We start from the raw sequence: 26,896 nt of genomic DNA, 5'->3' as shown, positions 1-26,896 counted from the left end.
GCAGAAGGTTTGGCAGTGAAGATCTTATACGGAGGGAAAAGTGAGATCTTGCTTGGATTTAAGGAAGGTGGTTATGGTGAAAGAAGAAAGAGTGGATCATTGGAATGACCTGGATGGGATGAGGTGGGGCCGAGGCCATGTGGCAACAGTGGAGATGATGAACGGACTTCACCGCTCCCACAGAAGAAAGCATGTGGCTCTGGTGTGAAATTTTACCTTCTCTCACCTTTTCAGAAAATAAAGCAACTCTTAACACAAATTTGCTTGAAAAGACCCTACATGTGAAGCATTAGCAGAAAAAAAACCCATGTGGGCCGGATCCATTGTTACCTCCGGACATTGCCTCCGCACAGGGTATGTCAGAAAAGCACCCGACAAACAGTCATGGTTTATGCTTCTGTCATCAGCCTTTCTTGAGACCACCTGGAAAGGAAAAGGATACTTTCCACTTCTTTGTGACTTTCTCTGTCTAGGTTCTTCAGGGAGCTGGCCAGAAAACAAATCCCAGAAAGGCCCCCTGTGCTGTGTGAACTCTTTAAGGTGCAGTGTGGTGTGTGAGGGATTCCGGTGAGGGAGGAGATCACAGGCCTCAGAAGTTCCAAACTTTGGATTTGAGAGTCCAGGCAAGGACCCACAGCCTGCCTGTAATAACCGGACGTGGGGGCGCAGGGGAGAGGGCCAAGAGGGGAATTCTCCAAACAATGTTGGCCAAGCTGGGTCCAGTCTCAACTTCCAGCGCAGCTGTTCCCTTTTATGCCCAGACCAGAGCAGAAGAATGGTGCCCTGGAAAACAGAAGGGCACAAGGGTCCTTGAGAGGCCCCTGGCAGTGGGAAATACAAGAGCTGCCATGCCCTGAGCTAACTGTCAACCTTTTATACTTCCGGCTGAATGGGCAAAGAGGAGGCGGATCAGGTGCTTGGAGGGCCAGTTGGCACGCGCACCTCCAGACGCCATTTTGAAGTGAGGCATTAGCAGCTTCCTCTCCGAACAAACAGGAAGCCTATTAAAAATGCCATTGTCCCTTCCCGCCTGTGTTGACAGGACTGTTAAATGACCAAGTCCAAGGAGCCCTGCCAAGTTCAGAGACCCAGGGAACATGCAGCTGCCGATGCCACCTGTGTCCTTCTGAGTCCAGCTAACAGTTTCCTTTTCAGCACCCGCATTGTGCAGCAATGGGTCCTGTGGAATCAAGGGGAGGCCCAGGGTTTGAAGGAGAAGGGAGGGAAGGAAGAGCGGTTCCTGGCCAACGTGGAGGCAAGAGCTCAGCTCCTTCCGCCACTCCCTCTGTGTCAGCAGCAATCAGAAATTCGTCCCTGCCCGCCGCCCCCACCTCTGAAATGTTCTGGCCAGCAATCAAATCCAGCGTGGAACACCTGCCCTCCACTGCTGTCCCGCGAACACAATACACCACATGCCAGTTGGCAGCAGAGAGAAAAGAGGCCTATTAAAGTCCCGGACATTATTAAGAAGTGCAGTCCTGCTGTTGTGTGCTCTCTCTCTCTCAAACACACAGACACACAGACACACACACACACACACACACACACACACACACTCCCCAGGCCTCTAAAGCTTTGCACATGTCTTTGGCTACTTCACTGTCAATCAGACACTGAATGAAAGAGATATCCCTCTCCTTGGGGGCCATGGCCTCTGTGGATAACAGGTGTGTGTGCAGGAGTGTGTGTGTGTGCGCATGTAGGGGTTTGTGGGTGTGAGTGTAGATGTGTGTGTGTAAGAGTGTGTGTACGTAGGACTGTGTGTGGTAGTGGTGTTTGTACCTAGTGGGTGTATGTAGGTATGTATGTATGTAGAGGGTGTGTGTAGGTGTGTATATGTAAGAGTATGTGTGTATGTGTTTATGTAGGGGTGTGTGTGGAGGTGTGTGTATATGTAGGGGATGTGGAGGTGTGTGTGTATATAGAGGTGTGTCTGGGGGTGTGTGTGTGGGTGTATATGTTTATGTAGGAGCGTGTGTGTAGGTGTGTGTGTGCATGTGTTTTATGTAGGGGTGTGTGTAGGTGTGGGTGTATGTAGGGGTATGTGTGGTGGGGGTGTGCATGCAGGGATGTGTGTGTGTGGAAGGGGTGTGTGCATAGGTGTGGGCATGGGCGTGGGGAGGGGTGTTGGTGTCTGGTGGGTGGTTGGACCCAGGCTCACCTGTGCAGCGGACGGGGTGCCGAGGGCAAGCTCACGTGGGAATGGACATGGACGAGCATCCTTTGTGCAGCTCTCCCAAAGGAGGTGTAGCGGTGGCTGGAGAGGTAGAGGGGCTGCTGGACCTCATGGGGGGTATGCGGGGGGGAGCGCCTTCCACCCCGGAACTGTCACCGTTGGCCCCGGGGCCCTTGTCCGTGCCACTCCTGGGAGGCTGGCTTGTCCTGCTGCTAGTGGCGGGTGGCTCCCTGCCAAGCCCTCTTGTCCTCCGCCCCCGGCCGGCCTGGCGCCCCAGACAGTGGGGCTCTGTGAGTCGCCCTCCTGGGGGCAGCTGGATGTTTTTCTATAGAGGGGACTCGTCATTAGAGGACCCGCAGGACGAGGGGTGGCACCTTGGGCTGTTTTCCTTTCTCTTTGGCCCCATTTACTGATGGTCTCGGAAGGAGCGCGGCGCGGGGCCGCAGTTCACTTGTCGCGGTGAAGGCAGCTTGACAGCTGCATAAATCACGCCGAGATACCACTAATAGGTTGCTGCCCGCGACTGTACGGGACCACCCAAGCGCAGCTCGCCAGCCCAGCCGCACGCATACAGTAATGCAAATCGCTTAACCCTTTGTTCCCCTTGCCTGTGGGCCAGCGGGCCGGGTGCTCCCGCTCCTCTCTGGCTCCCCGCCCCTAGACCTGCACTCCTTCCGCGCCCCACATTCTGAACTCGTGCTCCCAGCAGGTGATGAAAGGACAAAAGACTTGCCAGGGCCTTGGGCAGAGGTGGGATGGTGCTGGCCAGGGACCCTAGGAGCGAACGAAGCGCTAGGAGCGAATGGAGCGCCGTCAGTTAGCTGCTGTACGGGTAGGTGGGCAGAGGGTGGGAGCAGAGCACGCAGGATTCCGGGCCCAGGCACCTGCAACTCCTGCTTCTTGGCCTCGGGGGTGGTTTCCACACCATCTAGTGACAGACATCAGACCTCTGTCCTAAATGCAGAAGGGAAGGAGAAGTTGGCCCTGAATTCACAGAGAGAAAAACATGTCCCACTTCCCAAGCGCTAATAACCGCACAGGCTCATATTCTGCAGGTGCCATGGACACCAAAGAGAATGAGACAAGGTCCCTGCTCTCTGGATCTCACAGTCCTGTACAAGCCAATGTGAGGAGGCCTTCCTTGGCTGGCCTTCCCATTAGGATCTGTTCTCAGCTCCTGCAACTGTCCCCTTGCTGATTCTCCTGTAGATAGCTCTCCCCCACCTGCTCCAATCCGCCCAGTCCTCTGGCTGTTCCTCTGCTGGGGTTTTGCCTAATTTGCTATTTCTGTTCTTAGGGAATCTAAGGAAAGGTGTGGCTCCCTCCCTCACACTTCAAGGCTTTGTTCAAAAGCCATATTCCCCCCTAAGCCTTTCTTAACCACAGATTTGGCTCCTAGCACCGAAACTACCTCCTGATAGGGACTTCCCACCCCTCTCCCCAGCTTCATTTTTTAAGTAGCATTTAATCACTTTCAAATATGCCATAATTTCCTTCCTCCTCCGCCTTCTTTTTTCTCTTTTATTTTATTTTTTAAACTTTTTAAAATAAAGATTTTATTTATTTATTTGACAGAGAGAGAGGTCACAAGTATTCAGAGAACCAGGCAGAGAGAGAGAGGGGGAAGCAGGCGCCTGCTGAGCAGAGAGCCCGATGCGGGGCTCCATCCCAGGACCCAGAGATCATGATCTGAGTCGAAGGCAGAGGCTTAACCCAGGTGCCCCATCTTCCTTCTTCTTTTTTATTGTGTGTCTATCCCTATTGCTGTGATAATGTTTTGAGGATAAGAACCTTCAATTGTTTTGTTCACTGATATGTCCTGGGTGATTAGAATATGACTTCCACATAGTAGGTGCTCCTACAAATAAATATTTGTTGAGTGATTAAATGCTCTAATAGAGGAAAGTGCAATGAGCTGTGGAGATTTAGGGGAAATAGGGTATATTAGCTTATGGGGGTTAGAGAAGCAGCACGAGTCCCACATTTATCAGCCCAGGGATCAATCTTCCTATCAGATAAGTTGGAATCCATAAGGGAATCTAGGAGGTTCACTTCTCCTTTGTCACTGCTCAGCATCACATCATTGCCTCCACGAAATACTAATTTCACAGGATGTATATTTGTGTTGAGTGAATAATGGTCCATACACGAATCCCTGGAAATTTGGCAAACAGGACTTCGCAGATATGACTCAGGGTAAGGATCCTGGGATGGGGAGGTTATCCTGGCTGATCTGGGTGGGCCCGCTGTCATCACAGGGAGAGAAGATGATCAGAGAGGGAGAAGGTGATGCAATCATGAAAGTCGAGGACAGAGTCATGTGGGGCTATGAGCCAAGGAAGGCAGGACCCTTCTAGAAACCGGAACAGTCAAGGAAGTAGATTATCCGGTAGAGACTCCTGAAAAACTGCAGACCCTCTGACACCTTGCGTTTAGCCCAGTCAAACTGGTTTTGGAGTTCTGAGCCCTAGAACTGTAAGATAATAAATTTGTGTTATGTTAAACCATGAAATTTATGGCAATTTGTTATACCAGCAACAGGAAACTAATAAATATCCCGATTATAATTTTTGACCATTTGTTTCCCTCAGTCTTAACCTTGTTTTGGGCTTTTGCTCTGCTGACATTACTCCTGGAGTGGGCACCACTCATTCATCTTCTTTTCTCTTGGCACATGATCTTCTCAAAGTGGACCTAATCTGAGAGTTCTTTGTCCAATTCTTAAGTGATTTGCATTTTTAAAGGCAATTTTCCTCCTCTCTTTCTTGTTGGAGTATGCACAATAAGCATTTTTTCCTGTGCATTTATTTGTAAGAGTGTCCCAACCTTCTTAAGGTACTCTCAGCAATTCCTGAAGGGCTATGCGTGGTCTCTGGTGTAGGCTGGACCTTCCATGTCTGTGATGTCCTTGCTGGTGTCCCTGAAGCCCGGTCACAGCGGTTTGGCACATGTCCCGGCTGTGGCAGTCTGCACTCCTGACACATGAGGGGTGTAACAGAGTAGGAGGATTCTAGTCATTCATCGGAGCAGAGATACCTGGTGACAGCTTCCTCTTCCCCTTGTCTTTCTCTTGCTATCATCAGGTATCTCTGGATGAAAGGCTCTTGGTCAAGGACATTACCCAAAGAACAGGTCAGAGAAACTTCTCTTAAATGATCTCCTTCAGTTTTTCCATGATCATAATTAATTGGAGAATGTCTCCTGAATAGCCCCTTATTTGTGTATTGCCCATGGATTTGTTGAATATGTACCATGGACAATGCTCGATGCATACCAATAGGGAATTGGCAAAAACACTCCAAATTATATGCAGATGGGATTCCTGCCCTACTTCTGCAGCATTTACAGACGTGAATGGAATCATTAAGAAACTATCCGTAGAGCTCAGGTGATGAATTGGCTTTGTTCTTTGGAGTACGTTGGTGGTCAACCCCTTTTCTTTTCAGATTTTATCTTCCAGAAGATGGGGCTAACTCTACTGCAGGTGGAGTGGGTTGATTTTATTTATCTGAGAGAGCAAGCATGATAGAGCGAGCACAGCAGGGAGGAAGGGCAGAGGCGGAGGGAGAAGCAGACTCCCTACTGAGCAGGGAACCTGACTCGGGGCTCCATCTCAGGTCACCAAGATCGTGACCTAAGCTGAAGGCAGATGCTTAACTGAGTGAGGCACCCAGGTGTCCCTTTCATTTATAATTTATATTTTATGTGAATTGGGACTTTTCTGCCTAAAAACAGCAACAACAGTGACTTAGGTGTTGTAGTTGTCATCATCATAGAGTGCTGTGTCAATCTGGTCGACACACACACACACACACACACACGTGTACACTGTGTTAGTGTGGTGCAAGCTTTGATCTACACAAGATCACTGTGCTGGTTTAAGCCCCAATTCCTTGTTCATAGTGGATACACATATTAAAAGCATAAATTAATGAGCCTTGTAGAGACATCCTTGTTACCTGAAATGATCAGAAATTGCATAAGAGCTAATATTTATTATGCATATGATATGTGCCAATTTTGTGCCTCATTAACATGTACATTATTAACCCTAAGAACAGCACAATACTAACTCTAGCAATAGTATCCAGTATTTATTGATCATTTTTTCTGTGCCAGGACTCTTCATCTCTTCTTCATGCACATTCTGGGAGGATGTGTTGAGGATTCCCTCCCCATCCCCAATCTCCCTACACAGAACCACCTAACCACACTGCTCTGCTCTAATATGTTGGACAAAGCGTTAACCTGGGCTTGCTACTTTCAATATGAACACTTAGTTGAAACGTGAACTTAGATGGACACAGAGTTCCTGTGATGAATCAGAACCTCAAGCCCACACTGGGGTCATCATACAGGAGAAGTGGAACCCCTTTGTTAATACAGAAACTTAGGTGAGGTCCTCGATGGATGAGGGCAGTTGGGCTCAGCAGAGTAAACTCAAAACCATGGCAAGTGACCCCATAAGTTGGGGCACAGGACACAGGTGAGAAACTCTTGCTGAGAATGAGCTCATACTGCAAAATTAGGACACAAGAGAGTAAAAACAGCACCCCAAAAGAATACCCTCAGATGAAAGAAATGACAAAGAATCAAAGGAAAAGAAAAGAAGTTCTAATATTTATAAAGTAAAATATCACTTCCAAACACATGGGTTAAAAATTAAAAAGGAATCTCTGAATGGTAATGACAAAACATGTGCATAAAGTGTTTCAACTCAAGAAAGTCAAAAGACAAAAACCTAACCAACCGAACAAGCAAGAAGCCAAAAAACATTGAAAGAAAAATAGAAGGAAATAATAAGGATGAAAGCACAAATGAAAGACTATAGGCAAATTCTTTAAAATTGAAATTTGGTCCTTTATAAAGTCTATCTCTGATAAGATTGATAGATGTGTGGCTGAATGTGTGCATGAGAGAGAGAGAGAGAGTGGGAGAGAGAGAGTGTGTGCACATTGGAACGAGAGCTCCAGAGAACAGATAAACAACACTGGGGATAGAAAAGGTGACATAATTCAGATGTGACAGAGATTTTAATAAACAAAGAATATTAGGAACATCTCCAAGCCCATGATTTTGAAAACAGATATTAAAGAACAAGGGTAAGACTTCACTTACTCCTACCTCCTTGTCCACATACTCTTCAACGACTTGCTTTTTCTGTATTTTTCCTCCCAGCTGAAAATGCTCTCATTGTCATCTTCTTTTAGCTTTACTTCCATGAAATTGTTGGAAGGAACAAGTTAAGTGAGTAGGGTTGCCCAGTGCAGTGAATAATACAGGATTCCCAGTTAAACTTGAATTTTAGATGGACAACACATCTTTTTATAATATTTTTTTTAAAACAAAAATTCAACTAAGTAAATTTAAAGATCTAACTGGTTTTATTCAATGATTCATGAATTGAGCAACAACACATCTAGCAAATATAAAGGAACTCTTAAGAGCTGTACAAAATGGAAGACTTTTATAGGCAGAAGAAAGTGGGACAAGGAGATCATTCCAGCAAAAAGTGGATAGGTCAGGTTGCTTTCCTTTGGGAAAAAGTGGGAGTATATCTTGCAGATTACCTTACTGGTGCTGACTAGGTGATTCCACATTGACTAGTTAAAGCTTACATTCCTGGGAAAGGCTGAAACTACAATTAAGCTAGGTATTAAGTCTTGGTTTGCTGACTTGGTACTTAGCATGAGAGACTCCATTTTGGATCTGCTGTTTGTTTGTTTAACAACATGTATGTCCCAAGTGTTGTAGCATGGGACATACTAAAAAATAATTAGTTTTTGATCTAAAATTCAAATTTAACTGACCAACCTACAGCTTGTCCGGCAATGATCTGCAAATTCTGGCAAGGATGTTGATTTGGGTAATTGGAAGGGTTGCCAGATTTAGCAAGTAAAGGTACAACACCCAAATATCTGATATTTGGGTTCACCATACTCATACTGAAAAATCACTTGTTGTTCACTTGATACCCGCATTTAACTAGACATCCTGAATTTTCTATGGCAATCTTAGTTCTTGAGGAAGTGGTTTCCTATGTATGAGCGTGGACTACCCATGGAAGGGTCAGGAGTGGAAATTAAGTTCCTGTCTAAAATTCTGATAAAACACAGAGAAGACCTGAAGCCGAGGAGTCCCTGTTGGAGGATGGGTTCTATTCGGGGCTCTGGTAAGGCATTCAGGCATGGTGCCTGATTTATGGAGGTCATGGGACTTCTACAGCTCTTGGGCAGCTTTGGTGGAGTGTTACTATTTCAGTCTAATTCAGGTGCACTTTTATGCTGTTGGATTAGACTCTTCCCGTTCCACCTGCTCATCATTGCCTTGTATCCCGATCTTGATTTATTAAGTGGAGGCTAAACTGTTTTATCATTAAGGAAGATTTGTAGCCCAGAGTTTCTGAAACAAACAGGGATTGAAACAAGAGTGGGTAAGAGAGGAAACAGCTTATGTCCTTGACATCTTTTTCCAATTGTTAGTTAATCATTTAGGGTTGTTAATGGTAAGACAGAGAAAAATAAAAAGACAGGAGGAGGGGGCCGACCCCAGGCTCTACACTGCCTTTAGCCACTCACCTTCTGGCTTAATTCTTTTTTTTTTTAAACTTTGTTTGCCCTCCCACACCCCACTCACTTGCAAAATACTTAAAAAAAAAAAAAAAAGTTAACAGGAGGAGGATCAAGGCTCTTGTTTTCTTTTCATTCTTTTTGATTTATGTTCCTTTGTCTTGAAAGCTCCTGTAATCTCCCACATCTTTAGAACCAGTTCCCTGCTGACAGCACCAAGGCAGCAAAACCTCCCCTGGCTTTGAGATAAACCATCCCAAGCTGGATCATTAGCTATACAAACTTTCTCCCCTGAGCCTTCTCTTAAAGGTTTGGAACTGGAGACTGCCTTCCATGAAAATGAAGGAAAGCAAACATCACAGGTTGTGTCTTTAGAAGCATCGTAACCAGAGCTCTTTATTAACTCTGGTGGGAGTAGGGCTTTGATCTGAATTGGTCTGGTAACTTCTTTATTGCAGTTGACATTTATTGAGCTGCTACTATATGTCACTGGCGGGAGCAGTAGGGGAGGCAAGGGTAAATATGATCAGGTCTTATCTACAGGAGCTTGCTTGTAAAATAACTGGGGGCAATTATACTGGTCCTTCAAGGAAAAATGCATTTATACGACTTACTTCTGTAATGATGAATGTCTTGCTCTCTCATTGGGTTCTAAGCACTGTGAGCTCCCAGAGGGGAGGGGTTGTGACTCTTGATTTTTGTTATACATTCAACCTCCAGTTGGTACATTCTACTAATCAATGAATGAATGATTGAATGAAAAACAACATAAGACAATTTTGTCCATCCATTACAGATAAAGAGTGGCGTGAGCACATAAGTCAGCTACTCATTCAGGAAAGGCTTTGGCTTTGATGATGAGGGGGAGGAGAGAGTGGTAAGGGACCAGCCTGTGGAGGGCTGATGCTGGAACTGGACCTTGAGCGTCCTGATGGCAGAGGCCATGCAGCTCTGGTCTCCACACAGTCTGAAGGCCTTGGTCCAAATCTGGTCTAGTGTTTTGTGATTCTGATATCTTTGCTCTTCTCTGATCTGTAGTTTTCTGCTAACTGAAATGAAAGGTGATTCCTTTCTTGCTGACCTTTTCATCTTTCAGTTCTATTCACTCCACCATGGTGGACAGGAGCTCTCTGTAGACCCACTAGACACTTCATGCAGAATCTTGAGACATTTATTTTCTATGAATTGTAAATGCCGGGTGCAGAGCAAATGCTATGTAGTTGTTTGCTGTTGTTTTTATTAAGTAATAATAGGGGAAGGGAAGCATGTGTGTTTCAAACTTCCATAATGGGACAGACACTCAACTTGGTGATTTAAGTGCATTTTATTTTACAGTCTTCACAATAACACCACGTTCTTGGTATTTTAAATCTCATTTTAGACATAGTGAAACTGAGACTCTGATAGGCTGAATAACTTGTCTTATGCCGCACAGTTGGTTTCTATTCTGGGCACTGGCTTCAAGGCCAGGGCTCAATCCATTATTATCACTTTGCACCTGCAGAACGAGATCTTCCCTCCTCTGCCTCTGGCTCAGTCATACACAGACCATACCTCATCAGTTTCTCCTACGTTGAATATTCCTCATGTCTCTGAGGCTTTGCCTATGCTGTTCCCTCAGCCTGGAAAGCCCTTTGTTCACTTCTTTAGCAACATAACCTTCGCTTTGCTTATGGTTTTTCTCCATGGTGCTATTGGAGACTCCCCTTCTCCATCCCCATAAGCACGGTTAGCCCAGTCTGTGTAGTTTATTAATTGTCTCTCTTACTAGGCTATAAGCTCTTTTTGTTTGTTCCCCAACAGGAAGTATGGTACTGGGGTACTGGTATTAATACATTCATGCCAATTGGATGGAATTATGAGTGGCTGTGGGAGATATGTCTGGAAAGAGATAGCTGTTGGAGAGAGATGGTCTGGAGATGGTGAATGTGTTGAGGACCCAGACCTCAGGTAGTTGCAATATGAACACACAGGAGAGCTTTGAATAAGAGGCGACAAGAGGATCTTGGGAATTTCAGTTGTTGGATCAGAGATTAGACACCATGAGGACATGGAAGAGATTCCTAAATTAGGAATAAGCTTCAGATGAGGTTGGTAAGAAGATCTGAGATGAGAAATGGGACAAAGAGAAAATTGATAGGGCCTGGGAGAAGATTCACACTGTTCCTTGCTTTTGTTCAAGCCAGATGTTAGAATATGAGTCAAGGAAGTCAAAGTTAAAGACCAGACGCAGGGCAGATGGGGTTCTCCAGGTTACCTGGAACCTCCCTTCTATGACACAGGTAGGAGCCAGAACCAGATTAGTTGCTAGAGGTCTGAAGCCCTGGGGCAAATCTACCTTCTATTTCCAGGTCTGAGCCTTGGAAACACAACACAGACACAAGCCTCAGAAAGACCTTAAAATAAAGGGATCTCTTCCTTCAAATAATAAGCCTTTACTTTTTTTCCTTCTATGATATGAACCAGTCACACGGCGGCTTCACAGGGCTTATCCAGACACCTGGGAGAAATGTTTGGGCCATCTGGGATACAGCTAAATACTCTAGTGGTGATCGGAGACTCAGATTCTGAATGTTGAAAGAAACTACCTGTATTTGTTAATTGATTGATATGTGGTAATCCCCCCCTCCACAGGGCCTGAACGCACAACCCTAAGATCAAGACCTGAGCTGAAATCAAGAGTCTGATGCTTATCCGACTGAACCACCCAGGTGCCCTGATACACGGTAACTTTTAAAAATAATTAACATTATTTTTAAAAAAGATGTATTTATTTATTTGAGGGGGCTGCAGAAGGAGAGAGAGAATCCTGAAGCAGACTTCTCGCTGACTGCAGAGTCTGATGTGGGGCTCCATCCCAGGACCCTGAGATCATGACCTGAGCTGAAGTCAAGAGTTGGCTGCTTAACCAACTGTGCCACCTAGGCACCCCTTAGCATTATCTTTTTTGTTTGTTCATTTATTTTGTTTTGCTTTCCAAATTAATGCATATTTACCACAGAAAATTTGAAAACGGGACTCACAATGAAGGAGATGAAATCACCAGTAATCCAAATGCCCAATGATGATCATAACCGATGTTAACATGTTAGTGTGCAGACTTTACTCGTTTGGGGGTATTCTGATAGGCAGTCACTGAGCAGCCTTCAAATTGTTGATGAGATTCAGGGAATAGATCTGGGATGAATGCATTATGAAGGCAAGAGGAAAATTCCATTATGGGTGGAACAGAGCAACATTTATTGATTGACAAGACAGATGCTGGGATTTTGGTGATCTCTCCCAGGCAACAAAGGTTCAATCTGTCTTTTTCCCTGGTGTTTTTCCCTGGTAAAACAGGATTTTTCCCAGGTTTGGCGACTAAGCACATCAAAAACAGGTACTTTATTTTAACTTCACCTTCCACAACGCCTGACCCACCAATATTCGCAGAAGTGACTTGACATACATTCCTCTTACTCAAAACACTTCCAAGCACTCCAAGGTGGAAATACTATCTTGTTGCAAAATCCCACCAAACTGTGTATTAGTTATCTGTTGCTGTGTAACAAGTTACCCCCACTTTTGTTTACCATCTCACAGTTCCTGTGGGGCAGGGATCTGGGAGCAGCTTGTCTGTGTGGTTCTCTCTCAGGGTCCCTCAGGAGGCTCTCATCAAGCTACTGGTCAGGGCAGATATTCATGGAGGATTCATCCAAATGACCTCGCTCCTGTGCCTCCTGGTAGCAGGCTAGAGGTCCTCACCATCCACAGGTCTGCTCACAACAGAGCTTTCTCCAAAGTGAGTGACAAGAGAGTCAGAGAGACAGAAAGAGATAGACCCTGAGAGAGAAGCCACAAGCCACAATCTTTTTTGTAACTTAATCCTGTAAGAGATGTCCCACTACTTCTGATATATTCTATTTCTTAGAAGCAAGACGGCAAGTCCAGCCCACACTCCAGAGGGGGAAGTTGAGTCCCATCTTTTCCAGGGAGAAGTATCAAGGAATGTGGACATATGTTGAAACAATCACAATGGATACAGCTATATTGCTGACTTATATAGAATCTGAATATCTTCTCTGAGCAGAGCACTTCCTCAAGATGAAATAAGCAAAAACCACCTAAATGAGGACAGGCCTAGTCCACTTATTCAGAGTGTGCTATAGCTAAGCAACTAGCTGCTATTGCTTGTGTTTGTAGAGATTCAAAGGCAGGAAGGTGAGTGGGGAAGGCTTTATTATGAAAAAAGACAAGGCTTCAGAATGCTCTGATAGGAAGCTGTTGGCGTGGGGAAGCTAGAAGCAGGCTGACTGGAAGCTGTGCATAATGTGATTAGTCTGGTGAACATACTTGGTTTTCTCTGTTTCGTCCTGATTTGGAAACAGTGGCCAAAATTAAGGAAGCTAGAAGTTATTGATCAAGTCCTGACCATTCTGGGCCAGTTGCTGCTGAGGCTGGAGGACTGAGTTCTTTTGTTATATATGGTCCAGTCATTGAGTGTTTGTATATTTCTTCCCTCTGATTTAGGACAGATGTTAGTCGTTTTATTGCCAGAACCTTGGGGGGATTGTAATACATTTATTTTCTCACAGCTCTGAAGGTCAGAAGTACAAAGTCAGTTCCACCAGGTTGGCTGGGCCAGGCTCCATCCGGAAACTCTAGAGGAGATACTGTCCATTGCCTCTTCCAGGTTCCAGGGATTGCCAGCACTCTTTGGTTTGTGGTCCCATCCCTCCAACCTTTGCCTGTGGTCACATGGCCTCTTTCTCTTTTCTGTCTGATCTCCCTCTGCCTACAAGGACAGTTGTGCTGATATTCAGGGCCTGTCTTAGTGTGTTCATATTTCTATAACAAAATGCCACAGACTGGGGGCCTTAAGCAATAGACATTTATTTTCACAGTTCTGGAGCCTGGGACGTTCAAAATCATGGTGCCAGCATGGTCAGGTTCTTGGTGAGGGCTCTGCTTCTGTCTTGCATCTTGCTGCTTTCTTGCTATGTCCTCCCGCAAGACAGAATGAGCTCCATTCCCTTTCTCTTCTAATGAAGACACTGATCTCACGATGAAGGTCCCACCCTCATGGCCTCATTCAACTGAGTAACCCCTCCCCCACCCCAAAGACTCCATCTCCTGCCACCACCACACTGGGGATTAGGGTTTCACCATATGAATTTTGGGGTAGGGGACAAAACATTCAATCCATAGCAGGGCCCGCTGGATAATCCGGGGATTGTCTCAAGATCTTTAACTTAATCACACCTGTGAAACCTTTTTATATAAGGTCACATTCATGGGTCCTAGTGATTAGAACATGGACACATCTCTGAAAGCCATTATCAGCCTACCACAGTGTCCTTAAGCCCTCATCCAGTGGTTCTCAAGTGTGACTCCTGGACCAGCAGCATCTGCATCCTCTGGGACCTTGTGAGAAATGCAAATTCTTGGAAGCCCCAGACCTACCCCATCAGGAACTCTAGGAGGGGAGCTCAACAACTGGTGTTTGCACAAGCTGTCTGGAGATTCTGATGCACCTTGCAGTTTGATAGCTGATACCCACTGTCCTCGGTGAGGCTTCTTTTCTCTGCATTATGGTGAGCCATCTAGAGTATAAATATTTTTTTAAGATTTTATTTATTTATTTGACAGATGGAGATCACAAGTAGGCAGAGAAACAGGCAGAGAGAGAGGAGAAAGCAGGCTCCCCGCTGAGCAGAAAGCCGGATGCGGGGCTCGATCCCAGGACCCTAGGATGGTGACCTGAGCTGAAGGCAGAGGCTTTAACCCACTGAGCCACCCAGGTGCCCCTAGAGTATAAATATTTTTGGTCAGAGTTCATTCAGGGATTCCTAGATTATCTTCCCAACTTAGTCTCCACTTCTCTGTCCTCTTGGATGGGTGGGTGAATGCCTGGACTGTTATGCTTTGAAGAAATCATACCATGATTGATTAGCAAGGTCCGTCACAGGAAGGGAGGAACCGTGCTGTCAACAGCACCAGCCCTCCTTAGCTTTCTGGGGGCAATTTGTGGTTGGAAAAGAAAAAGGCACACTTTCACATTTTCTTTAGGACAACATCATGAAGGGAGATACTTAAATTCTCCTAGGTTTGTATTATTTTATATCACGTTTGCAACCTTTGTATCATTAGGAGAGATCTTATTTTGTATTAACCGCACATGTCTACATGAGTAAAACAAAGCAAAACAAAGCAACAGAAAGAATCCACTGTTTGATTGTTTTTAAAACTATGCTGCATGCTGACAGAAAGCTCTGTATTTTTATTTGGCAACTTGACCTGGAGGGCTTGGGGGCGAATTTACTCCCTTCCCAGGGCTCTCGACCCGGGCCCTACTCCACGCCCACAGAGGGCTCTGTGGTTACTTTTCGTAAGCTGCCATAATTTTCAAAGCCCGAAGGGCTCATAATCAGATTTGAGAGAGCTGCTCTATTTGTAAGCATCTGAGGCTGGCTTTCCCGTGGTTGCTCCCTGAAGGGAGCGATGAGTGACAGCAAAGACATCCTTTTTTTCCCACTTGGGGATAATCCTTTGTTGAGCAGGTCTTTATTGTAGCGGAGGAAGTTTACTTAGCTTCTGATCCCACTGGACTGATTCAGCAACTGCGCCGGAACCCCACCCCGACCCAGCACCTCGGTGCAGGCGGACCTGACTTCCGAGAGGGGGCGAGGCGGGGGCGAACGTGCGGGTGAGCGGATTCTTGTTTCAGGCAGAGCCTTTTCTCTCAGGCCTCCTGGATTTTGTCTTTCCACCTGCAACCTCAGTGTCACCCACGTGGGAGCGGTTTCCAGGGAGGGTTATACCAAGGTGCATCTTCCCGCAGGGATAACGTGGCTCCTCCAGGGAAAGGGCCAGGCGAGGGCCAGACCTTTGCCTTCTCACCGCAGCTCCTCTGGCTCAAGAAAAGCCCAACATGGAACGTGTAGGTTCTAAATCACACCCATTTTCTCAAGACCGAGCAAGTAAGACTTCAGCGAGCCTCCCCTCCTGGATTCCTTTCCTTTTCACAGCGTGCCCTTCCTTGGGCTTTTTCAAGGACGTTTTTTTTTTTTTTTTCCCAGTTCAATTGGATAAGACTCACTGAATCTAATACTTACCAGCTGTTTTCCTCTTGGTCTCAGTGACTTCTCCTTCAGTCTCCAAGGTGAAGTACCTTGATTCTCATCAAGTAGCTGCTTTCACAAAAGAAGAATTCTACTGATCCATCATTTATATTTTATAAGAAAATATGGTTGATCTTTGAACAACAGGGTTTGAACTGCGTGGGTCTACTTAGAAGTAGATTTTTTTCGGCATATACAGTGCACTTTTATATATGTATTTTCTCTTTCTTAGTACTTTCTTAATAACATTTTATTTGCTCTAGGTTGTTTTGTCTTAAGTGTACAGTGTATGATATATATAAATCCCAAATATGTGTTTATGTTATCCGTACATTTTCTGGTCAACAGCAGGCTATCATAGCTAAGGGTTTTTTTGTTTTTGTTTTTGTTTTTTGTTTTTTGTTTTTTAAGATTTATTTATTTTAGAGAGAGGGAGAGATAGAGAGAGAGAGAGAGCATGAGCAGGGGGAGGGGCAGAGGGAGAGAATCTCAAGCTGACTCCCCACTGAGCATGGAGCCAGATTTGCGGCTCCATCCCATGACCCATGAGATCATGACCTGAGCCGAAATCAAGAGTCAGATGCTTAACTGACTGCACCACCCAGTAGTTAAGATTTTTGAGTGTCAGAAGTTATATGCCGATTTTTGCACAGTGTGGGGGGTGGTTCAGTGTCCCTAACCCACACATTGTTCAATGGTCAACTGTAATCACATTCACTACAACTAACATTTATTAGGCACTTACTATACATAATCTTCTAGGAGTTTTCCATGTGGGAACTCTTTTTATCTTGGCAGCATCCCTATGTGTGGTAGTTTTAAACTGCAATTTTTTTTTTTTATAAGTATGCTCATAACGAAAGGCTAAGTAACTTGCCAAGGTCATACAGAATGCTTCATTTTTCCAACTTGGTTCAGCATTTTACTGTAAGTTCATCAAAGTCTTTGGCAAGAAGGATCCTACTTCTAGGAGTCTGTTTAGGAATAGATCAATTTTTGGTTATGAAAGGAAGCTTTCTCATCATAATATTTATTGTTAATTGGGCCTTGTGGGGTTTGAAAGTTTGGGTCTAGGTAAATGTTAAGCTCCAAATAGTTGAGTTAATTGGCGAGTGAAGGGTCACATATCTGCAAAAAGGAAGACAAGCTATTTTTACCCCCAATGAGTATGACTTTCATCAGCTAATCCAATTTCTCATTTCATGGCTCAAAAATGCAAATAACATTTTTCTCTGATTAGCACATCTTCTCCAAATTCACCCTCATCCCCTTCCTTCTGGGCAGAGACCCTTCCCCTTTTTTAGAGAGAGAGAGAGAGTGCAAGTTGGGGAGAGAGGCAGAGAGGAAAGGAGAGAGAGAGAGAGAGAGAGAGTATTTTTATTTATTTATTTATTTAAAAAATTTTTTATAAACATATAATGTATTTTTATCCCCAGGGGTACAGGTCTGTCAATCGCCAGGTTTACACACTTCACAGCACTCACCACAGCACATACCCTGCCCAATGTCCATAACCCCACCCCCCTTCTCCCAACCCCCCTCCCCCCAGCAACCCTCAGTTTGTTTTGTGAGATTAAGAGTCACTTATGGTTTGTCTCCCTCCCGATTCCATTTTGTTTCATTTATTCTTCTCCTAGCCCCCAACCCCCCATGTTGCATCTCCACTTCCTCATATCAGGGAGATCATATGATAGTTGTCTTTCTCCAATTGACTTATTTCATTAAGCATGATACCCTCTAGTTCCATCCACGTCATTGCAAATGGCAAGATTTCATTTCTCTTGATGGCTGCATAGTATTCCATTGCATATATATACCACATCTTTATCCATTCATCTGCTGATAGACATCTAGGGAGAGAGAGAGAATCTTAAGCAACCTCCATGCTCAGGTTCTGGCGCTTGATCTCAGGAATCTGAGATCATAACCTGAGCTGAAATCCTGTCGGGTGTTTCATCATCTGCCACCCAGGCGTTTCTGGCATTGACCCTTTTTAACCACCATTTGGCTTGCTTGATGTCAAAAGTATTTCCTATGCTGGTTTCTTTGCATTTGTCCCTGGTGCATCTCCAACAGAGGCAAGTAAACGTCTTAATAATTGATGGCTTTTTAATGTCTTTACCTAGATGTTTAGAATCTTAGAGACTCAACTCACCAATAAAATACAGAATTGATTTTTGTCTCAACAGCATTTCTAGACTTGATGATTGTTTCTTTTTTGTTTTGAGAGGAAAAATGTTACCATATTCAAGTCATTCCAGTAACTTTCTACCAGCTGTGGTTAAGGATTATTATTGGAGGTTCCTTTTCAGCCTTGACATGTCGCGGGGTCTCACAGAGAGGAGTATGGCTCACCTTCCCTGGGGGAAGGTATTTTGGCTGTCCTGGACCCTCACTTACCTAGCAGATGTGTGTGAGATCATGGGCAGCACCGAGCTTGTGGGAATGCACTCCTCATGGATCGTAATTGTAGATGAGCAAATGCTGTGGCACGATCTCTTATGTCATCATTCAGCATATTTCTGACTTCAGGGAGGAAACCGGAGAGAACTAATAATAATTTCCTGTTCAGAGGATGGTGCTGGATTTGGGATTCTAGTCAACAGGTGTGGGACCATCTGTAGCTCTCCAGGAGTGCCTTCTTGAATTGGGCTTTATAAACATAACTAATTCTACTTTCAACTGATTTCACTGTATTGACAGAACAGGACTAGATCAGAGGAATTAAGTACTGAGTGCAACTAGCTGCCCTTAGCTAATTCTCTAGTCAGACCTCTTGTCTCTTCAGGCGGACTTCCAGAATTAGCAGTTGACCAAGCATTATATTTGCTTTCTTAAGGTTTATTTTGCCATCTTTTATCATTTTGTCATTCATTTTCATCACTTGGCCAGTTTCTTAAGTTTTATGGAGAGAATTAGATGAGTTTTGAAAATTCCTACTTGAGTTTAAGGAAACCAAGCTTTTTCTTTTTATTCTCTAGATGAGCAAAACAGTGGAGAAAAACACAATATTTTTTCCTGAATAGACTGTCCATGAAAAGTAGGCCATAATGTATCATCCGTATCCCTAGGAATCTAAGCTTGAAGGCAGGATTGACCAGCACATCAATGAACTGGGTTTCACTTTCACTTTTTTTTTTTCTCTCTAGAAAGATCTAATTGCTAAGTTGTTTTAAGTCAAATATACTTCCATAGGGAACAGAAAAACCATTCTCATTTGTCCCTGCTTCTATAAGGAGCAATCTTTGACTTGAACCTTTTTTTTCAAAGGCTTGATGTTGTAATTTCTTGACCTAGTGAGGAATTATAAATCTTGGATTTGAGTTATAAAGCCAGAGCAGACCAAGTGTGTGAGTTTTGGTTGTAACAGAGCACTTGTCAGTCCTAATGCTGCTATGTGGCTTATTCCAACAGCTCTCGCCTTTCCTCTCCCCCAATATACAAATGCTTGCTTTTCAATTAGAACTTGATTTATCTCCAGAAAGTTACCAAAATAAACTCACTCTTACTGAGCTCATAGGAAAATACAGCCCAGGTGCTGTAGCTCGCAGGGGTCACGATCTTCAGCCTCCTGTCCTGCTTATCCTCTCCACAGTTCTCAATAAAGACTTCCCTAAATGACTCCATTGCCTTTAAGTGTCCTTAGGAATTTGAACAGATTGAAACTGCCTGAAGCTATGGGGCTGACTGAATGGCTTTAAAAAATAGACGTTTCAAAGAGCAGGGGAGTGAACAGAGAAGGGAGACCTCCTTCAAGATGGTTCCAGGGTTTCTTGTTAACAAGAGGCGACAGATAAATATTCCAGGACAGCTAATGCTTGGGAATTGGTTTGGCAGCCTCCTGCAGATGCTAGTGTGTGTGTGTGTGTGTGTGTGTGTGTGTGTGTGTCTTGGGACGGGCAGCAATCTATCAGCTAAAAACATTTATACACACGAAACCATGCACTCTGTGTATGCATTACATGTATTCGTATGTCATATTCATATATAAAGCACACTAACACGCATATAGAAATAGAACATTTAAAAGGGTGAAGTGAGGGATGCCTGGGTGGCTCAGTCAGTTACGCATCTGCCTTCAGCTCAGGTCATGATGCCAGGGTCCTGGGATCGAGCCCCGCATTGGGCTCCCTGCTCGGAGGGGAGCCTGCTTCTCCCTCTCCCTGCCGCTCTCCCTACTTGTGCTCTCCCTCTCTCTCTGACAAATAAATAAAATCTTTAAAAAATAAAAGGATGAGGTGAGAAAAACTCTGCAAGCCATGCCAGTACATTTTTACTAGGAGCCGTTGTGCACCCTTAGGGAACAGAGACCACCCTCAAATAAGTCACAGCCTCGGCGTGGAGAGTGTTGTGAAAACAAAGCCTTGTGTGGAGTGGAAGGGACCTTGAGCTGGGAGCCAGTACACAGGGCCTTGGCTCTTTCCCTGTACCCAGAGCTGCTGCTTTACTTCCTCTGCATTCTCTATTAGCGAATGAACACCCCAAAGGTTGAATTTAATTCCCTCTGGCCCCCTGGAGAAATGACTGAAGTCTGGGGAAGCTGGAGAAGCTACCTTAGAGAAGACGTTAGAAATGCGTGGGACGCAGGGAATCAGATGGAAGGAAGGTGGGGGTTCCACACAGGGAGGGTGGGGGAGGGGGAGGGGATGGTGGGGGAGGGTGAAGGGATGGGGAAGTTGGGGGGAGTTTGGGGGTGGGGAGGCTGAGGCGGCTCCAGTAAAGGGCTGATGCCGGGGCAAAGGTGGCAGGGACAGGAAAGCATGAAGTGCTGGAAAAGTCGGGGTCTGATGGTCAATGTCTTTGGGCTGGCAAGGAACGGGTTTCCAGATTTTGGAGTCGTCAAAGTGGAGCAGAGAAGTTCGGCTTGCTGTGATAGATGAAAGTAAGTCACTTTGAGTAATGGGCTGTGGTAATGTTTTGTAGTTTTTTTTAAAGGAACACTCATGTGGTAGTGGCATGGAGGACAGATTGAGAGGGGATCTGAAGTCTAGAGTCAGGGTTGTGGTCTGGAAGCCTGGTGCATTGGTTCATTTATTCATTCAGTCAGTGGAGCTTTCAGTCACTGGACATGGTCCCTGATTACAGTCTGCTTACTGCTCGTCAGCGTTAACAGGTAGCAGTAAGAGTCATGCTCCTGGCTTTCGTGCAGCTTTTAGAATCAAGGGAGGACGACCCATAAGAAACAGAGACATTTATTTCATTAACAAGTATGATGAATGCTGTAAAAAATAGAAACGTTGCTCATCAGGACAAGAATAAATTTGTGACAATTCGTAGAAAGGAAGAGAAACAGTGCTTTTCACAGAGATAGCAGAGGAATGATAACATGGTTTGAAGGCAGATTAAGAAGACAGATGGAGGTATTGGAAGAGTCAAAGATGACCCCACTGGTATCCAGCCCAGAAGATAATGTTCTATTCCAGCCCCCACATTCTGGATTTTGATGATTGTATCTTCCCGTGTCAGTGTTCTTGTTCTTCGAGCCCCTGTATTTCCTATAACTGTCAGTTTAATATGGAGCTTGATTAGTTTCAGGATCAATTTCTATGGCTAGGATATATTATACGTGGGGCTCTGTCTATTCGAGCACCTCAACTCAAATGGTAACTAGTCTCTGATGGTCTTTCTTTTTTGTGATGTTAATGTCGATCAGTGGCTTTGGGCAGTGATAGCCTGATTCATCCGTTATAACATTCCTTACCCATCTTTCTCCTCTGATGGTTTTAGCAGACTCTGATGATCAGTAAATTCTATCAAATGGTGATTTTCTAATTCATTATTGGTTACCATTCCCTTGTCAACTATTTCATTGTCCTCAAAATCAGGCTAATCAAGAAAGCTAGAATGAATGCATTGGTCATTTTTCTTTATTTACGAATTTTCAGAATGAGTTGGTTCCTTAACATCCTCCAGAAATGACCAATGTCTGCTGTTTACTATTTACGGTATCATGAAGAACTTATGAGTTTTTAGCATAATTGATCTGTTTCAATCCATTGCAATAATAGGGGAGAGGAAAAAAAAATTCCTAGGTTGAGTGGTGGGGGCCTGTGAATCAAACTGATAAAAGACAGATTAATGAAAGAAAAGGTTTATATGTACACCTACAGAGGCCTCAAAGAAAAAGAAGATCCAAAGAAGGAGTCAGACTGTGGGCTTATTTATCATTTTAACAAAGGGCAATGAATTTGTGGGAAAGTCACAAGACAAGGAAAAAAGTGTTTAGGTTCCTAAGGCAGTAAATTTTGGGAAGGTAAATATTGAGGGAAGTGGCCAGAAGTTGAGGGTTATTATTATCATTATTATTATTGTTCTTGTTCTTTTAAAGAACTATTTATATATTTGAGAGAGAGAAGGATAGAGAGTATGTGTGAGGGGAGAGGTAAAGGGAGAGGGAGAGAGAATCCTCAAGCAGACTCCCCACTGAGCATGGAACCTGATGCTGGGCTGGATCCCAGGACCCTGAGATCATCACCTGAACCAAAATCAAGAGTCAGCCGCTTAACCAACTGGGCACCCAGGTGCCCCGAGATAAGGGTTGTTTTAGTAGGTTTTTTTTTTGTGTGTGTGTGGCTCTGTCTTGGTAGCATCTCTAACTCTAGTAATAAAGGTTCTTCTTCTCTTCCTGGTATGAAAGAAGAAGACACTTTCATAAACAAAACAAAATAAAACAAAACATTTGGCCTGTTGGAAAGAAAAAATTATGGTTTAGGGATTAAAACAATTTTTTTTCCAAAATATTCCTTAATAATATTATAATACTTTTTTTCCGATGAAAAAAAATCACACAATTAATTATAGAAACTCTGAGAGAACAGATAACTTGCAAGTGTTGGAAAAACAAGGGGTGTGGTTTCCACTGAGAACAGGGCTATCCTGTGCAAAGAGAAGCACACAGCACCAGGGATTTTTCAGAAGGTTTTGACCCTATGCAATTGTGGGAACTGGAAAAATCGTCTTTGTGTCTGACGTTGGAACTGCCATGATGCTGGAGAAGATGGATAGGAAGATAGCTGGAAAGTTGGGTGGGGAGACAAGCTGGGGTCACAAGCAGGAGCTAGAAACCATGAGAATAGATGAGAGCCCTAGTCTCTCACCACTTCCAGCTTGAGTGACATGGGTGATCTTGAGCAAGGCCTGCACCTGGCCCAGGAGCTGAAGAAAGTGGCAGAGAATCAAGGAAGGTGGGAGCAGCTGGGGGCTGGCTGCAGCCCCCACCATCAGGGAAGCTTCCATAGATCCTGAGATGTCCAAACTGCCATTTTGAGGGCAGTACTAATTGGGCTGCTGCTTCACTTACACTTTTCCCATCTCAGAATGCTTTCTGTGGCCCACTTTGTTGATTTGCTTAGTCTTTGCATCACATGGGTGCGATGTCACATTTCTTCCTCTTTCTTTCAGGTAAGCATTACAGTTGTGTTACTGCCTGTGGCACCTGTTCTTAGCACTGAATTCACAAGGCTTAAATCTTATTCATTTAGTCTCTCATTACAACAAAAAAGTTGCATCATGAGGCCCTTCCTGTAGGGTCACCGTTTTGCTCTGAGTCGGGGGATACCTGAAGTAGTAAATGCCAGTTTTAACAAAAACACATTTCTCCATCAGGGTGTGGATGTGTGGCTACAGCTCTACCTAGAAATGAATAAAAACTCAAACAGAAAATGTCTGTGCCAAAGTACCAGAAAATAAGTCTGCCCATGGGCTCACTGGTGTTGGTGAATTCAGCAGATAGCAGTTATTGCTGATGCTAAATGACACACGAGAAACACATCGTCTCATAAAGACTATAGGGATTTCAGACATTCCTTCAGGTCTTATACTTGAGCATAGCAACAATTAGGGTAATCTAATTAGGAACTTACAATACTCCTTGATTCACAACTCAGTGGCGGCTTTTACAGAAGAAATCTGACTGCTCTTAAAGGACGTTCCAAATCCACTGGAAGGCGACCTGTATTCATTGGTTCACTTCTGATTCTTAATCTCCTCTCTGGGAGTAATTTCCACACTTCTGAAAGCTGACTTCTGTTCTGCCCTAACTAGCCCTGTGATCGCGCTCAGAGGCGCTGGAGCCCCACCTGCCACATCTTGAAATGACAGGGTTGGACATGAATAATTCCTAATGCTTCTAATGGCTTTAACGATATGTGTGACTATGATGGATTAAATGACCACTTTCCCGTAACCATCAGGTTTCTCTCTTTACGCTGTGGAAGACAAATTTATGGCCCCATGTGACATATAATTAGTACTGAGCTTATTTCTGGCTCCATGTAATGCATACCTTGGTTTTCTCTTTGTTATTGCTCTTATCTAATTCTGTTTCATGCGCTTTCATTGTACTTTATATTATCTTTGCAAGCCATCTTAAATATACTTTGGAAAACAGCAGGGTGTAAATGCCTATTTTTAAAATTTCTATATGCAGGATCAGTGATACAGGATTATAATTAAGAAAATAACATCCCAGCCATTGAATGTAGAAAAAGAATTTCCATTATTAGAGCACTCCAGTTCGTTGAGTTGTATGAGGTGTTGTGGGGAAGGCATTTCAATATGTGAGCCATCATGAACACAGCAGAGAGTGTGGTGGGCTCTGGGCTACGGTTCCCTCCTTTATACACTCTCTTGGCTCTAGCTGGATTTCCCTACTTTCTACAAACCTGTCAAGCTCATTCTCGACTCTAGAACTTTGCTACTTGCTCTTCTATTTCTATTAACCTCTCTCTCTCTAAATCATGGGGAAAGACTATCCATCTTTTAGACATATGTTTATTATCTATCCTTCAAAGCCCATTTCAAACCTTATCTCTCCACGGGATAGATCTTTCTTCCCCAGTGCACCTAGTGCATGCTGGGTGAGTCTGCACTGTGGAATAGGTCACTCTTCAGTTTATACCATCCTACATTTTTTGGAAAAAGTTTAGTATTTAGTACCCTTTTTTTTCTTAGCAATTAAGTGAATGAGCGAGAGAGCATGTACATTTGAGTGGGATTGAGGGGGTAGGGGCAGAGGGAGAGAGAGAATCTTAAGCAGGCACTACACCTACCACGGGGCTTGATCTCATGATCCTGAGATCACGACTTGAATGGAAATCAAAGAGTCGGTTGCTTAACCAATTGAGCCACTCAGGCACCCCCAGAATTCAGTAATTTAAGGTTTACAAAATTTAAGTTTTATGTGGCTTTACTTCTGAATATGTTATAATTTCTATCACAAAGACTTGGAGCTCAGAAAGTGCCCCTTTTTAAAAATTATTTTTAAAATTTTTTATTAATTATTTTTATTAATATATAAGGTATTATTTGTCCCAGGGGTATAAGTCTGTGAATTGTCAGGTTTACATACTTCACAGCACTCACCATTTCACATACCCTCCCCAATGTCCATAACCCAACCACCCTCTCCATACACACCACCCCCCGCAACCCTCAGTTTGTTTTGTGAGAATAAGAGTCTCTTATGGTTTGTCTCCCTCCAAATCCCATCTTGTTTTATTTTTTCCTTCCCTACCCTCCAAACCCCTCACTCTACCTCTCAAATTTCTCATATCCGGGAGATCATACGATAATTGTCTTTCTCTGATTGACTTATTTTGCTCAGCATGATACCCTCTTGTCCCATCCATGTCACTGCAAATGTCAAGATTTCATTTCTTTTGATGGTTGCATAGTATTCCTATACACACACACACACACACACACACACATATATATATACATATACACACACACACCCCACTTTTTCTTTACCAATTCATCTGTTGATGAACATCTAGGTTCTTTCCATAGTTTGACTATTGTCGACATTGCTGCTATAAACATTTGGGTGCGCGTGCCCCTTTGGATCACATTTGCATCTTTAAGGTAAATACACAGTAGTGCGATAGTTGGGTCATAGGGTAGCTTTATTTTCAACTTTTTGAGGAACCTTAGTACTGTTTTCCAGAGTGGCTGCACCAGCTTGCATTTGCACCAACAGTGTAAGAGGGTTCTCCTTTCTCTGCATCCTCTCCAACATCTGTTGTTTCCTGACTTGTTAATTTTACCCATTCTGGACTGGTGTGAGGTGGTATCTCACTGTGGTTTTGATTTGTATTTCCCTGATTCCAAAGAATGTTGAACACTTTTTCATGTGTCTGTTGGCCATTTGGATGTCTTCTCTGCAGTAATGTCCATATATGTCTTCTGCACATTTCTTGATGGGATTATTTGTTGTTTGTGTGCTGAGTTTGAGAAGTTCTTTATAGATTTTGGATACTAACCCTTTATCTGATATGTCATTTGCAAATATCTTCTTTTCTGTCAGTTGTCTTTTGGTTTTGTTGACTGTTTCCTTTGCTGAGCAAAAGCTTTTCATCTTGATGAAGTCTCAATAGTTCCTTTTTGCTCCTGTTCCCCTTGCCTTTGGTGATGTTTCTAGGAAGAAACATGGCTGAGGTTGAAGAGGTTGCTGCCTGTGTTCTCGTCAAGGATTTTGATGGATTCCTGTCTCACATTGAGTTCTTTCATTCATTTTGCATCTATTTTTGTGTGTGGTGTAAGGAAATGGTCCAGTTTCATTCTTCGGCATGTGGCTGTCCAATTTCTCCAACACCATTTGTTGAAGAGACTGTCTTTTTTCCATTGGACATTCTTTCCTGCTTTGTCAAAGATTAGTTGACCGTAGAGTTGAGGGTCCCTTTCTGGGCTCTTTACTCTGTTTCATTGATCTATGTGCCTGTTTTTGTGTAAGTACCATACTTTCTTGATGATGATAGCTTTGTAATAGAGCTTGAAGTCTGGAATGTGATGACGCCAACTTTGGCTTTCTTTTTCAATATTCCTCTGGCTATTTGGGGTCTTTTCTGGTTCCATATAAATTTTAGGATTATTTGTTCAATTTCTTTGAAAAAAAAAATTGATGGTATTTTGATCAGGATTGCATTAAATGTATAGATTTCTTTAGGTAACATAGACATATTCACAATATTTGTTCTTCCAATTCATGAGCATGGAATGTTTTTCCATTTCTTTGTGTCTTCCTCAATTTCTTTCATGAGTACTACATA

This window comes from Mustela nigripes, chromosome 9 (assembly GCF_022355385.1).
Source record: "Mustela nigripes isolate SB6536 chromosome 9, MUSNIG.SB6536, whole genome shotgun sequence".
Lineage (NCBI taxonomy): Eukaryota > Metazoa > Chordata > Mammalia > Carnivora > Mustelidae > Mustela > Mustela nigripes.
The sequence above is the reverse complement of the archived record's forward strand: the minus strand, read 5'-3'. Positions refer to the sequence as shown.